At 37.2% G+C, this 12,652-nt stretch overlaps 1 protein-coding gene across 2 annotated transcripts in view; it reads right to left on the reverse strand.

The window, feature by feature from the left end:
• MAN1A2 (mannosidase alpha class 1A member 2) overlaps nucleotides 1–12,652 on the reverse strand; it is a 141,963-nt gene that overhangs the window by 52,107 nt on the left and 77,204 nt on the right. The gene's annotated exons all lie outside the window — the stretch shown is intronic.

Below are 12,652 nucleotides of genomic sequence, written 5' to 3' on the forward strand. Positions count from 1 at the left end.
GCTAGTTGCTAGCACACACATCAATTAACTCATTGTCAATATTCACTACATTTCTGCAAAAGCATCTTCTTAATTAGGAGATAACATTATTCATCTGCTGAGGCACTGCACAAACATTTAACAAAAAGAGCTACCATGCCCTACAATAACTTATGCAACAGGGAAATACTATAAAAACAGTATTATCAACTAGCTGACCAATATCCTGTAATCAAGAGAACTAAAAGCTTTAAGAAGGACTGCAAGACAGCTCTGTTAGATTTATAAAAAGGATTTCTTCCTTTTGTAAAGTTTAGAGGAAGAAAAGAGAAAAGATGCTGCCTGGAGAATCTGAAAAATAAGCAATCAAGGCTATTCTCATTTTTCATATGAAGGTGGGAAAAGATCAATATCTTAATATTTTAGAATGTGACTAGTAAGACATGAAATAGACAGAAAAGAATATTAAAGATGACATCTAATTGCATTTGATGCAGTAGAGTATGAAGAGATGGGGGTGGATCTGAAAGCAATGAGCCAGGAAAAAACTTCTACAGAGGTATTCTAAATGAATTCTAAGATGAGGTATGTCTAAACTGAAAAAGTGGATACTGGAATCATCAAAATAGGATTTGATGGGAGTGTGAAGTAATGGAGGCAATATGGCTTGAATGATTTTCAGCAATGACATTGACAAAAGACAGTGAGAAAACATGCTGAAATTTAACAGTAAAATTCAGAGACTCTGACTTTGAATAAAGGCCCCAGTCAAAATAGGAAGGCATAGTATAAATAAGAGAAATAATACAGGTGGAGTCTAAGGTAATTGCAAAAAAAGAAACCCTGAAGAAAACTAAAAGCTCTGCCTTGGCCTTGGTAAATTAGCAGCTTTGCATCTATCAATGTATGTCAAAAAATTCATGCTGAAATTTTAGATTTTTAATAGATGGGCCAAGACCAGATAGAACTGCTATCATCACCTGCAGTGAGTTACCTCTACAATACAGAACAATTTCAACACCTCCAGAACAGCATTACAAGTTCTACTTAAATGGCACAGTTTGGAAAGATGTCTCTGACATGAATTTGTTTAGCTTCAGCTCTTGGATCCTACGCCTTTTGAAAACTCTACACATACAATTATTTGTTTGCATTACTCTTATCATGAAAAGATATTGAAAAATTGTGGCAAGAATATTCAGTGGGAGAATGTCCCTAGAAACATCCTCACTAGAAAAATATTCCTAATGGCTAACTATTTATGTACTACTATCCAGCTTTTAGTCAATTTGAAATGTACTACAATAACTTAGGAAAAAACAGTATATCGGAAGCAGTTTTTTAGTAACAGTATAGAAAGCACAGGCTAAGCTGAGCAAAATGTACATGAATCTACACAGGGGCAGGGAAAGCAATATAGTCACTGTGCCAGCCATTTCAGCATGTGAAAAAAAAAAAAGAAAAGCCGGTGGAAAGTAGTGACTGTTAACTCAGACAATGATATTAATAGCACCTGTGAAAACTTGCTGTGATTAGAGGCACATTCCTGCCACCTCTATTGAACTGATGACTCTGAGCACTACTGTTTATCACCAAAGGGTAAAACTGTTCCTCTTCTTACCCTTCTCACCAAAGAAAACACTTATATTCAACTGATGATAGGCCATTACTTCATATTAGCGTACCTTCCAACTCTACCGCCATCTCAGAGTCCTATGAATATCTCGCTACTGCTTCTGGATAACAAAACAACCTAATGCTTGATACTGTGTTTATCTATGCATACTTGAGTAAGAATGGAGAGAAAGTTGCTTAGGTTTTTATCAGAGCAAAGTAACTAGAAGAGCATATTTGGAGAGAGGTAGAGAAAAGAGGGAAATAAAACAAGCAGTGGTAGATGAGATGTCATTTGTGGGAGAGACTGCAGATGTGACCACAGTATTCTGCTGAGCTAACTTAAACAGCTCCTTCTAATAAATTTCAGACATACCATAACAGCAGCAGTAAATGCATTAGGTCCTAACTTGTAAATAATGTCATGACAGCAGATAGCATGATCACTTATCACACAGTAAGCATGAGTTGTTTGTTTGTTTGTTTTGAACAAATTGAACTGATAGATTCTGTTTCAGCCTTGGCAGTTCCCCATTGTTAGGCACTGCATTTCAAGAACAATACAAGCAGGAAGAACAGAGAAGAACCAAAATGAATGGATGCCTTGAAATTAGACTTTGTTAGGAAACAGTAGAAGCATTATGGTTATTTAGCCTATAGAAAAGATGTTCAGGAGAAGACAAGATAGTAACCTTTCAGTACATACAATGCCAATACATGGAAAAATGAAATAAACTGTGTTTTCCATGGTCATGGAGAATACAAATTAACAGAAGCATGAAGTCAGATGTCAAGGCTGGCCTATTCAAATACTGAATGCAGATAATGAAGAGAGCATCTCACACCAATATTAGATTCAGACCGCTGAGAATAATGTTTGGCCCAGTCTAAAATCTTGACTCAATCTAAAGTAGTTATCTTTTTACCTTCGGAGTTCAATATGCAGTACTGAACTATTTGCAGTCCTTTTGTGGATAACCACCCATTTAAAATTCAACTCGTCAGTTAGGACTTTCTGCATGAGCAGAGATAGGGACTAATGGTATGATCTACTGCTGAAAACCAAAATATGTAGTGTTATTGCAAAAAGAAACATAACTACTTTAATAAGTGTATTTGTTTCATTGCCTATATATATAAGAGGCATAGAATAAAAAGCCTGCAAGCCAGGTGAACAGCTTTAAGTTCCAAAGACACACAACACCCCTATTTAAGACTGGGAACACCAGAGTTTTACAATGTTCCTAGGGATTTCCCCACTGAAAGAAGGGATATCATGCTATGAAGAAATAGGTCCCTCTTCATAACGTATTTGCTTCTCATAAATTCCAAGGATTTCATTAGAAAGGTCTCTTGTGACAAGAGGGAGATACAAAAAGATTGAGGTAACATTTCAGCTATCACAGTATGAAAAAAAAATGGAAAAGCACTTCCTGAGTAATGATTGAAGAGGTCTGTCACATCTAGAATTTGTCCTGGAGAAAGTAAATCTGTGTTGATGTGAGATTTAGCAAGGCAGCTACAAACTACAACATCTTTGGTGGTGAAAAGATGCAGAATTACATAAATACAACTGCAACTTTTCAGCAGTGGAGGTATATTGAGTCATAGCAGATGTTTAACAAAGGAATATTTGCCGATGCTATTAAACAATGCCATATGTGTCTTGGTGAGCTGTAATGATTACCAAGTACTTGACGAACAACACGTAGTGTTTCTAAAAGACAAAGTCTTTAGACAAGAGAAGACTTGTCCTGCAAAGGAATAGTCTCTGAATGTTTTTTAATTTCTCTATGACAGAAAAAAATAACACAGAAGTGAAAAACCCAAACCCATCTCAGCAGTCTAAGAGTCAAAAAAAAAAAAGTCCACCAAGAATCAGCTTGAATCTGGACTATGATGTCAACTGCCTCTGTCTTCTTTGCACACTCTCTTCAAATATTTATACAGAGATATTTATATTTTAATATGAGATTCCCCCCTGAGCTTTCCCTTCTGGTTAAGCAGTCCCAGCTTTCGCAGCCTTTCCTCATAAGAGAGATCCTCCAGTCTGTTAACCATCTTCATGGCCCTTCGTTGGACTCTCTCTGGTATGTCCATGTCTCTCCTGAACTTGGGAGTCCAGGACTGGACACAGTACTCCAGGTGTGGCCTCACAGCTGCCGAGCAGAGCAGAGAGGAAGGATCACTCCCCTTGACTTGCTGGCAGTACTTGACCTAATGCAGCCAGGATACCATCAGCCTTTTTTGCAGCAAGGGCAGATTGCTGGCTCATTTTCAATTTGATGACCACTTTGGTCCTTTTCTGCCAATCTGCTTTCCAGACAGCTAGCCCCCAGTATGTACTGGTGCACATGGCTGCTCCTCCCCTGGCGCAGGACTTTGCACTTCTCTTTGTTGAACTGCATGGGGATCCTGTCAGCCCATTTCTCCAGCTTGTCCAGGTCTCTCTGGATGGCAGCCACTAGTTCCAGTTTAATCTGTAAATGTGCCGATGGTATCCTCAACAGATCCAGATCATTAATAAAAATGTTGAACAGGACTGGCCCCAGTACTGACCCCTGGGGTACATCAATAGCTACTGGCCTCTCATTAAACTTTGTGCCACTGACCACTACTCTCTGGGCCTCACCATTCAGCCAGTTTTCAATCCATACCACTACCTGCTCATCTAGCCCATACTTCAGCAGCTTCTCTGTGAGGATCTTATGTGATACGGTGCTGAAAGCCTTCCTGAAGTCAAGGCAGACAGTATCACTGCACTTCTGTAAGATATGAGGCAGTTATATGCAAAAATTTACACAGGCAGTCAAAGGAATTGGGTATGGCTCTTTTAATCTTAACAGTCTTCAAAATTTTAGAACATTGCTAAAATTCACCCTTATGGAAGTCTGGGATCAATTACTTCTGTTTATGCAATTATTGATGTAGAGTCCTCTTGTGTGAGAGAATTCTGGTCTCTCAAGAACAACTCATCTGAGCAGACAATACTTCACCCATAAATATTACATGACTTACTGATTTACTGGTTTCAGGAAACAAGAAATACTTTATGAAATGTTTAATCTTTCGAAAAAAAAGAAGAAACAAGAAAAAAAACACATTAGTAATTCAGCAATCTCAAAGTCAACATTTCTGAATGTATTGCAACTGCTATTTCCTGCATCTATTCTAATCCAGGCCCCTCTCTTCTGTTTAATGATAGTGTCTGAAGTTAAACTGTTTTGTTTTTTTTTTTGCACTAAAGGAAAAGTGCCTTTGTAAAGTGAATTTTCTGAGAATTTTCTCCTATATTTTCAAAACTTGTAGACTAGGCCAACATTTAGTTTAGCCAGTGACACTACACATAAGACAAATATTTTTATAAAACAAAGTCATACTGAACACCTCTCTGCAAGATATGCTTTTGTCAACAATTTGAAAGGAAGAATGGTAGGAAGGTAAGAAAGGCTGTCCAGTTCCAGATGATGCATGAACTCAGGCAACAGAACAGTTGCCTCTGTTCTAAAAATCATGGTTATGCAAGCCTAGTTACCCTTAATATTTCTATCTAGCTTGCAAAAATTTCTTAATGTATTGTATTAGAATTATCCTGACTTCAATGAAAAAGCTGCAATTGCACTCTGCACTCCATTTCTGAAACAAAAAGCCCAGAAAAGCCCGCAGGACTGTACAGGTCTATTCATAACCCAAGTCTCCAGATCTCTTCTTTCCTAGAGGCTCTAGACTTTTTTGACATAAAAATAAAAGGTCATGTTTTTTGGGATTTTGAACACAGGGAGAGATAAAGTACTAGTAAAAGATATGGCAAGAAAATACCCCTTGTATCAACTGATCTGAATGAAACAGACAACCTAGAAAAACTACCCTATTGCTAGTTCCTAGGTTAGAATTGCACAGAAAAACATTTAAATGTCTATTTGATCATATAATTCAGCTACAGTCTAAAAATGAGCAGAAAAATAAATGCAGAAAAATACCTGAACTGCATCAATTAAATCCAGATAAACAGATTACCTGGTTGACTACAACTTTCCCTATTTATATTTTAAAAAGGAGCAATTGTATGTTCAAATGTTACTTCTTTAATATATGATAATAAATATTATGGAGGTTTGTTTTTTTACCACCAGCAGTGAAGGATTTGCAAACAGAATTCTTAAGTGATACTATCTTTATCTTTTACTAAAGTTTTCCAAAGCTGCTTTCCTGGAAAACAGACTTGAAGAATCTAGTTACTGTTGGCTATGGCATCTTAGGATCTAATGAAATATTCATTGGTTTCACACTACAGATATTTTTGAAAAATCTACATAAAATACTTGTGCATAATTAACTTACTAGAAATACCTGAAATCTTTGCTCAAGAAGACCTAAATATAAAAGTTTGGCATGCACTGGACAACTGGCTAATCACATTTAAATTACCTGGCACAGGTTAATAGTACCCCTATTAAACTGCATCATTTCCGTTTACTTCCTTGGCATTGGTTTCATGAGTAGAAAAGTTACACTTTCTTCATTTTTAAAGGGCCTTCAAATCTGATACACTTTATACCAGTCAGCTAACATCTTACATCATTTAAAATTAAGAATAAGTGTTATGAGGATCTGGCATATAAACGCCTCCTAGATCTGATCATTCCAGTAAGAGAAAATATACCATTTCTCATCCTGCGTAGCTGAGCCAAAATTCATGGCTGTTTTGAGTTAATTCTCTCTTCTGTTTTTATTAGAAAGTTGCTTTTATTAGAAAGTTGCTTTGAGTCCAGGCTTTTTTTTTTTTTTGCTTTATTTTTCCCTCTTTTCCCTCTTTTGACTTATTTGCTGTAAGTTCAAATATACAGGCTGTATTAACCTGATAGATTAGTAACCTTCTAGAAGCAACAATCTTGCATTTGTACAACATACCAAACAGAATCACTCACACCTATGCATGCTCCAAAGACACAATCGGGCTTTTAAAAGCCCCTCCATTCAAGTGATTTCTTCTTGCTGTGGGAGCCACAGTAGCACTGGGAACCAGATGTGAGAGCATACTATGTCTGGCATCTGCCTTAGATGTTCTCCTACTGGTTGCAGGCAGCAAGAAGGATTGACTTAAAACAAAAAAAGAAAACAGAATGAGGAAGATAAAACATATCTGGATGGCCAACAGGAAACAAAACAAAACAGCCATCAAGGGGCAGAAGATCAGTATGGAGCGTTACCAGCAGGGAAGCAAAAGTGGTAAAGGCAGGGCTTCCAGCCTCCCACCCCACACGAAGTGAAGTGCCAGGCAGAAGAAATTAAAAGAGCATGAACAGAAGCAGAAGGGATGAAGAAAAAGGCATCAGGAGGAAGGCCAGAAAATGAATGGAAGGAAGGCCAAAGCAGAGAAGACAATAACAAGAGGCCATGAAGGGAATGATAAGAGTCTAGCTACAAGAAACAAGAGTACTAGGAACAGCCTGGGGAATAGGGCAGAACACTTTCTCATCACCAGAGCAGATTCTTCAGACCTAGAATTGACCCTAACGTATCTGCCTTTCAACATATCTTCCTAGCTAAACACACCCAGACAAAGTAAATGGTAGAAATTTATCTTGGTAGGTTTTTTAGTTTGTTTTTAATAAATGATCCTTGTTATTTTGCTAATACCAAGCCTGTGCTATGTTCCTAAAGGTTCCAACCCAACTGATGATCCACTATCTCTGCAGATTCTAGAAAGAAACTATGTATTAGGAACCCTAACAACAGTTCTGAAATCAAGCAATTAAGCCATTTATGCTATATTTACAAGTTTTATGAGAGTCCTTCTCATGCAATAAAAATTATCTACCACCTCCGATTATTAATCTATAGCATTTTTGGCAATATTTGCTCCTAATACATTCTCCACTCACGTCAAATATTTTATTTTCCCATATACTTTTCTGTGCTATGTCGTTTTTGTCCTTCAGCTGTGCTTACATTGTATCAGTTTCTACTTTCTGTTATTCCTGTCTCCTCTTTCTCTTCAACGTGCTGCCAAGCTTTCCATTTCAAATCAATCTTGATTTCCCCTTTAGACTTTGCCAGAAATGACTCAGTCCTCCTTAGACTGTATTTGCCTTTACAAAAAAGTTAAACATAGATGAAGTTACATATTGTTTCACACTATGTACACTCATTACAAACAGACTCCTTCCTCCCATTGGTATGATGTGACAGATTACAGTGCAAAAATCACACTCTAGAAACAAAATACTCCAAAAAAAACACACAGCTTTTACATTTACAAAAACATATCCTTCACACTATGTCAGATACAAAATACAGTCCATTACATTGCACCTGAAAGCAAGTAAATAGCATTTTGTTGGTTTTGCTTTTTTTTTTTAATGGATGAACTGGCATGTTTTTATATATTTGCAGACATATTTAGCTTATTTACAGTTATATACATGCATTAGGTCCAAGCTCTGACAAAAAATTACATGGTAAACACAAGCTATAAGCAATGAATTAGTAAGTACCAAATCTTCATATTTGCATAAATTCTGCAAGACACTTGAAAAAACATTTATTTTGAAAAATGGTAAGAGAAATATCCTAAACTCCTGTAGAATAATTTATAGATCTTACAGCCAGATGTAAAAGACAAGGATTTTCCTCTTTTATGTCATGCAATCAAAAATCAAAAAGACTCAGAGCAACAATCTCAACTTCTGTATAAAATAAAGAATAATTACCAAGTTAACTTTAAATACTATTTGCTGACAGAGTGACAAATCTGGATTGATTTATCTACCGTATATTGACTGACTATTCATGTGTACAGGAGGTTCCTCTATCTTTCCATGATTTTTCTACCACTTCTGCTGTTTTTACACATCCTTTTAAAAACATGATTACCAAGAAGATTGGAGCATACCAACACTGGCCTTTTTCGACTAATTAAATAGAAGTAAATTCCTCTTCCTGTTCAAAACTCGTTCTGTAAATCCAAATGCTTACAGGTTTTTTGCCACAGGATTTCATATAAAAAGTACGAGTTGAGCTGCTTGTCTTCTGTGAATTCCACATATTCTTCAGTCAGAGCTACTCAAAACACATTCCCTTGTCCTGTTGGTCTTGCCAATGTGGGTTATTGTTTTTTGTGTGTTTTTTTTCTTATAACTAACAGTCTGCATGTACATCCCTGGCAACATTAAAACTGACTTCAACTGTATAGGCCAAAATGACCAGTTGACTGAATTTCAATAGAGTTTTCTATTTACTTGTCATTTCAACATAAGCAAATTAACAGTCAGCTATACATTCTTATGTGAACCATTTTATTATCAAGTCATTATTATGCTGATGATCTCATCAACTGAATTCCTGGGGTGGGGAAAGAAGGAGTGAAGATGGACTGACTCACAGATACCTAGGTCATCTTAAATGACCTTTTTGAACATAAACATTCTTCTGGTTTAGGCATATATCTGAAATTTTGTATTTTGAAACTAAAAAAAAATAATGTAAATTACTAGGCCAGAGCACTTCTTGGTCATTTCTGTGCAAATTTGTTTGCTGATTTTCCAGTTCATAAACTGTAATATGGCAACCACTGCAGATGGCTTAGCATCCTCTTGATAGCTAATAGATTTGAAGAGTTCAGTTTTATCACATGACAGGTGTACATATTCTTAGAGGCAACAAGACTTTTGTTAGTGACTTTTTGTTAGTTTTAGTAGTTTTGCTTAGCAGCCTTTTTTATTTTTATTTTAATATTCAAACTCCTTTTTAAAGATGGGAGTTAGCATTGAATGTAAAGAAGTTCCAAAATGCAAAACCAAAGATGCCTTGTGTTACAATGTGATCATGTCTGGAGTTGAATTTTATTTTTGTTTCAGAGGGAAAAGGGCAGCTTAAACAATCCAGCCAGAAGAACTGTGCTTTCAGTTGTCCAAAAACAACACCATACTTCCTCTCAGAATGAGATCAAGTGTGAAAACCTTCAGTGCAGAAGCTAAACTTCTCAGGAAAGTTCTTGTAGGAAAACTCAGTGGGTAGAAATTTGCATTTTACAATGTTAACATCAATGCAAATAAATGAAACACGTGGAAAAATCACAGGTAAGATACCGTGCTTGCTGTCATCAGTGCCCATAGCATGACTGTTAAAACTACTAAAGAGGGAGCAAAAAACTAATAGACACAGTCATCAAGAAATACATGGCAAGCAAGCAGTGACAGATGACCTATTCTTTCTTACCAGTTATAAACCTTTACAGCAACATGACTGAAGAAGATCCCACTGACTGGAAGAGGGGAAACATAACCCCCATTTTTAAAAAGCGAAAAAAAAGAAGACCAGGGAACTACAGGCCAGTCTCACCTCTGTGTCCAGCAAGGTCATGGAGCAGATCCTCCTGAAAACCACACTAAGGCAAACGGAAAATAAGGAGGTGACTGGTGACAACAAACATGGTTTCACTAAGGACACATCATGCCTGACAAATTTGGTGGCCTTCTACAATGGGGTTATAGCATGGGTGGATAAGGGAAGAGCAACTGACATCATCCACCTGGACTTGTGCAAAGCATTTGCCACTTTCCTGCATTATATCCTTGTCTCTAATTGGAGAGACATAGATTTGATGGATGGACCATTCAGTAGGTAAGGAATTGGCTGGGTTGTCGCACTCAAAGAGTCACAGTCAACATCCAGGTGGAGATCAGCAATAAGTGGTGTTCCTCAGGAGGCAGTATTGGGACAGGCACTGTTTAACATCTTTGTCAGTGACATGGACAGTGGGATTGAGCGCACCCTCAGCAAGTTTGCTGATGACACCAAGCTGTGTGGCATGGTCGACATGGTGGATGGAAGGGATGCCATCCAGAGGGACCTGGACAGGCTTGAGAGGTGGTCCGGGGAAAACCTCATGAGGTTCAACAAGGCCAAGTGCAGGTTCCTTCCAACCCAAAGCATTCTATGATTCTGTCATTCTATTAAAGAGATTTAAGAGTGGCTATCACTGCATAGTTATCCTATTTTCTACTGTTAAAACAGCTTATCCTTTAATTCTAACACTTTAAAGCATATTACACCAATGGACAAACCTATTTTCATTCCAACCTACAGCAGAGGCAACAAAATTACAATAAAGTCAGTTTCCTCCTCCTTTCTTCCTCTTCTTGTGCTATCCAATACTAAGATTCAGCAATAAATCAGGCAAAGTATCATTTGCCAGTCAAGAAAATGTTTACTATAAGCCTAGTAAATAGAAATTATCCAAAGTTTATAATCTGCACTACAATGAGCATACACATGGCACTGCTTTAAAACTCAATTTATTTTTTTTCAGGTTGCTAGAGACCTGTGAGTTGTCTGGATCACTTATGAAAAAGCAGCTCATCTCACGGCAATAAACTGAAAATCTTTATTGGATAGGACGTACACAATGCTGTCATCTCTTCTGAGTTTTTAACTTTTTGACAAACTTAATTTAGATAAGCCCCTTCATAGGCACAGTCAAGACAACTGTGAAAACAGTTCACAAAATATATTAGCTTACTGAAGACCTGTATTTTATATATGCTGGTCAGTTGTCAGGGATATTCACTGGTGTAAATAACATCATTTTACTAGGGAGTCTTCCTGAACAGAAGAAACACTGCATATCAGTTTCCTGGAAAAATTAAAAATAAATCCTAGAAAGGATTATTTTGATTATTTGTTAACAGAACATCAGGTAGGTTACAGCCCTTGCTCTCTATTCTAAATGACAGATTTCAGGTTGAATTTATCCAAACAAGTTACATTATCTTGCCCAGAAAAAGCATCATTTTGATGGTGTTTATAAAAAGGAGAAAAACAACCATGTAAAGGAACTGCTGGCATACGCAAGCACAGTAAATTATTAATCTTTTTCATATTGCAGATGTCATGAATAACTTTCTTCAAAAATAGAACAGTAAGCCATCCCTTTTATTGTATTAATAAATCAACAGCAGACAATAACTGTCATAATGGCATAAATGTCCTCCAGCCACCATCACACAACAGCTATTAGAATAATATTTGTTTTGTTTTCTTTATTTGACGCTAGTTCTCAAGTGTGAGTGTAGTGTACTCCCCGTAACAACTGACACTGTCAATCCTCAGGCTTCTGTCATCCCATGTGTTATTGCTAGCAGAAATATTTTATTTGCTGCTACCAGTCACATCAGAAGTTTTAATTGGTGAAGCTCCACTTAATGAAAAAAGCAAGTAGTCAACAAGTAGCTTAAGGACTCTCTCCACAGACAAATGCTGTTCATACTAGATAAGATGCTTATCATACTAGATAAGATGCTAACTGCAAAACGGGGCTACTCCAGCATACCTCACAAACCTTTTTAGGGACTACTATCAAGTAAACTCTAAGCAAAGCATATAAGTATCACTTACTAATCCTGATTATCACTTGCTTTACAAACCAGGACACACAACAACTGGAAACAATCCCAGAATCCTACTGCGAACAGTTGCTGCTGAACTTCTACAGGAAGGCCTAGCAAGATGCCATGGGCTCCATGTTTGGTTTTATTACAGACTTCCCACAAGATGCTAGTCAAGAGAGTTAAATCTGAGTTTACAGAGGCCATCGCCAGTTGCAGCACTTCTTTTTCTGATTCATCTTGCTTCAGAACATGTACTGAATTTTTCGGAGTTTTAAGAACTCTAATCTGTAACTGAGGGTCAAAGGCCCTCAGAGTACCAACTTCTGAGAAAAGGTAAAGCCAAGCACGTGTAACATCATGCTTCTGTTCATTGAAGCAAACCTAGATCAGCAAGTATCTCTTGTATTTTATCCACAAATCTACCCACTACTCAACTGATGATGTCTGAAATTAGTATAAGAGGTTCTCTTACAAGAATACTGAATACCTGAATGAGCAAACATTTATAGGACACATATCCAGTACCACTGTACAGAAAAGATTAAAAATAGAAGGTTCATTCTGGGTGCATGTAAAGACAGGTGTTAGACACACACATCTGCACAGCCTGCTGTATAGAAGGTGAGTAATGACTTGCTCTTCCTTTGTGATCTCCCCTCTGGCTGGAC

Source organism: Anser anser (genome assembly GCF_964211835.1).
Source record: "Anser anser genome assembly, chromosome: 1".
NCBI classification, from domain to species: Eukaryota; Metazoa; Chordata; class Aves; order Anseriformes; family Anatidae; genus Anser; species Anser anser.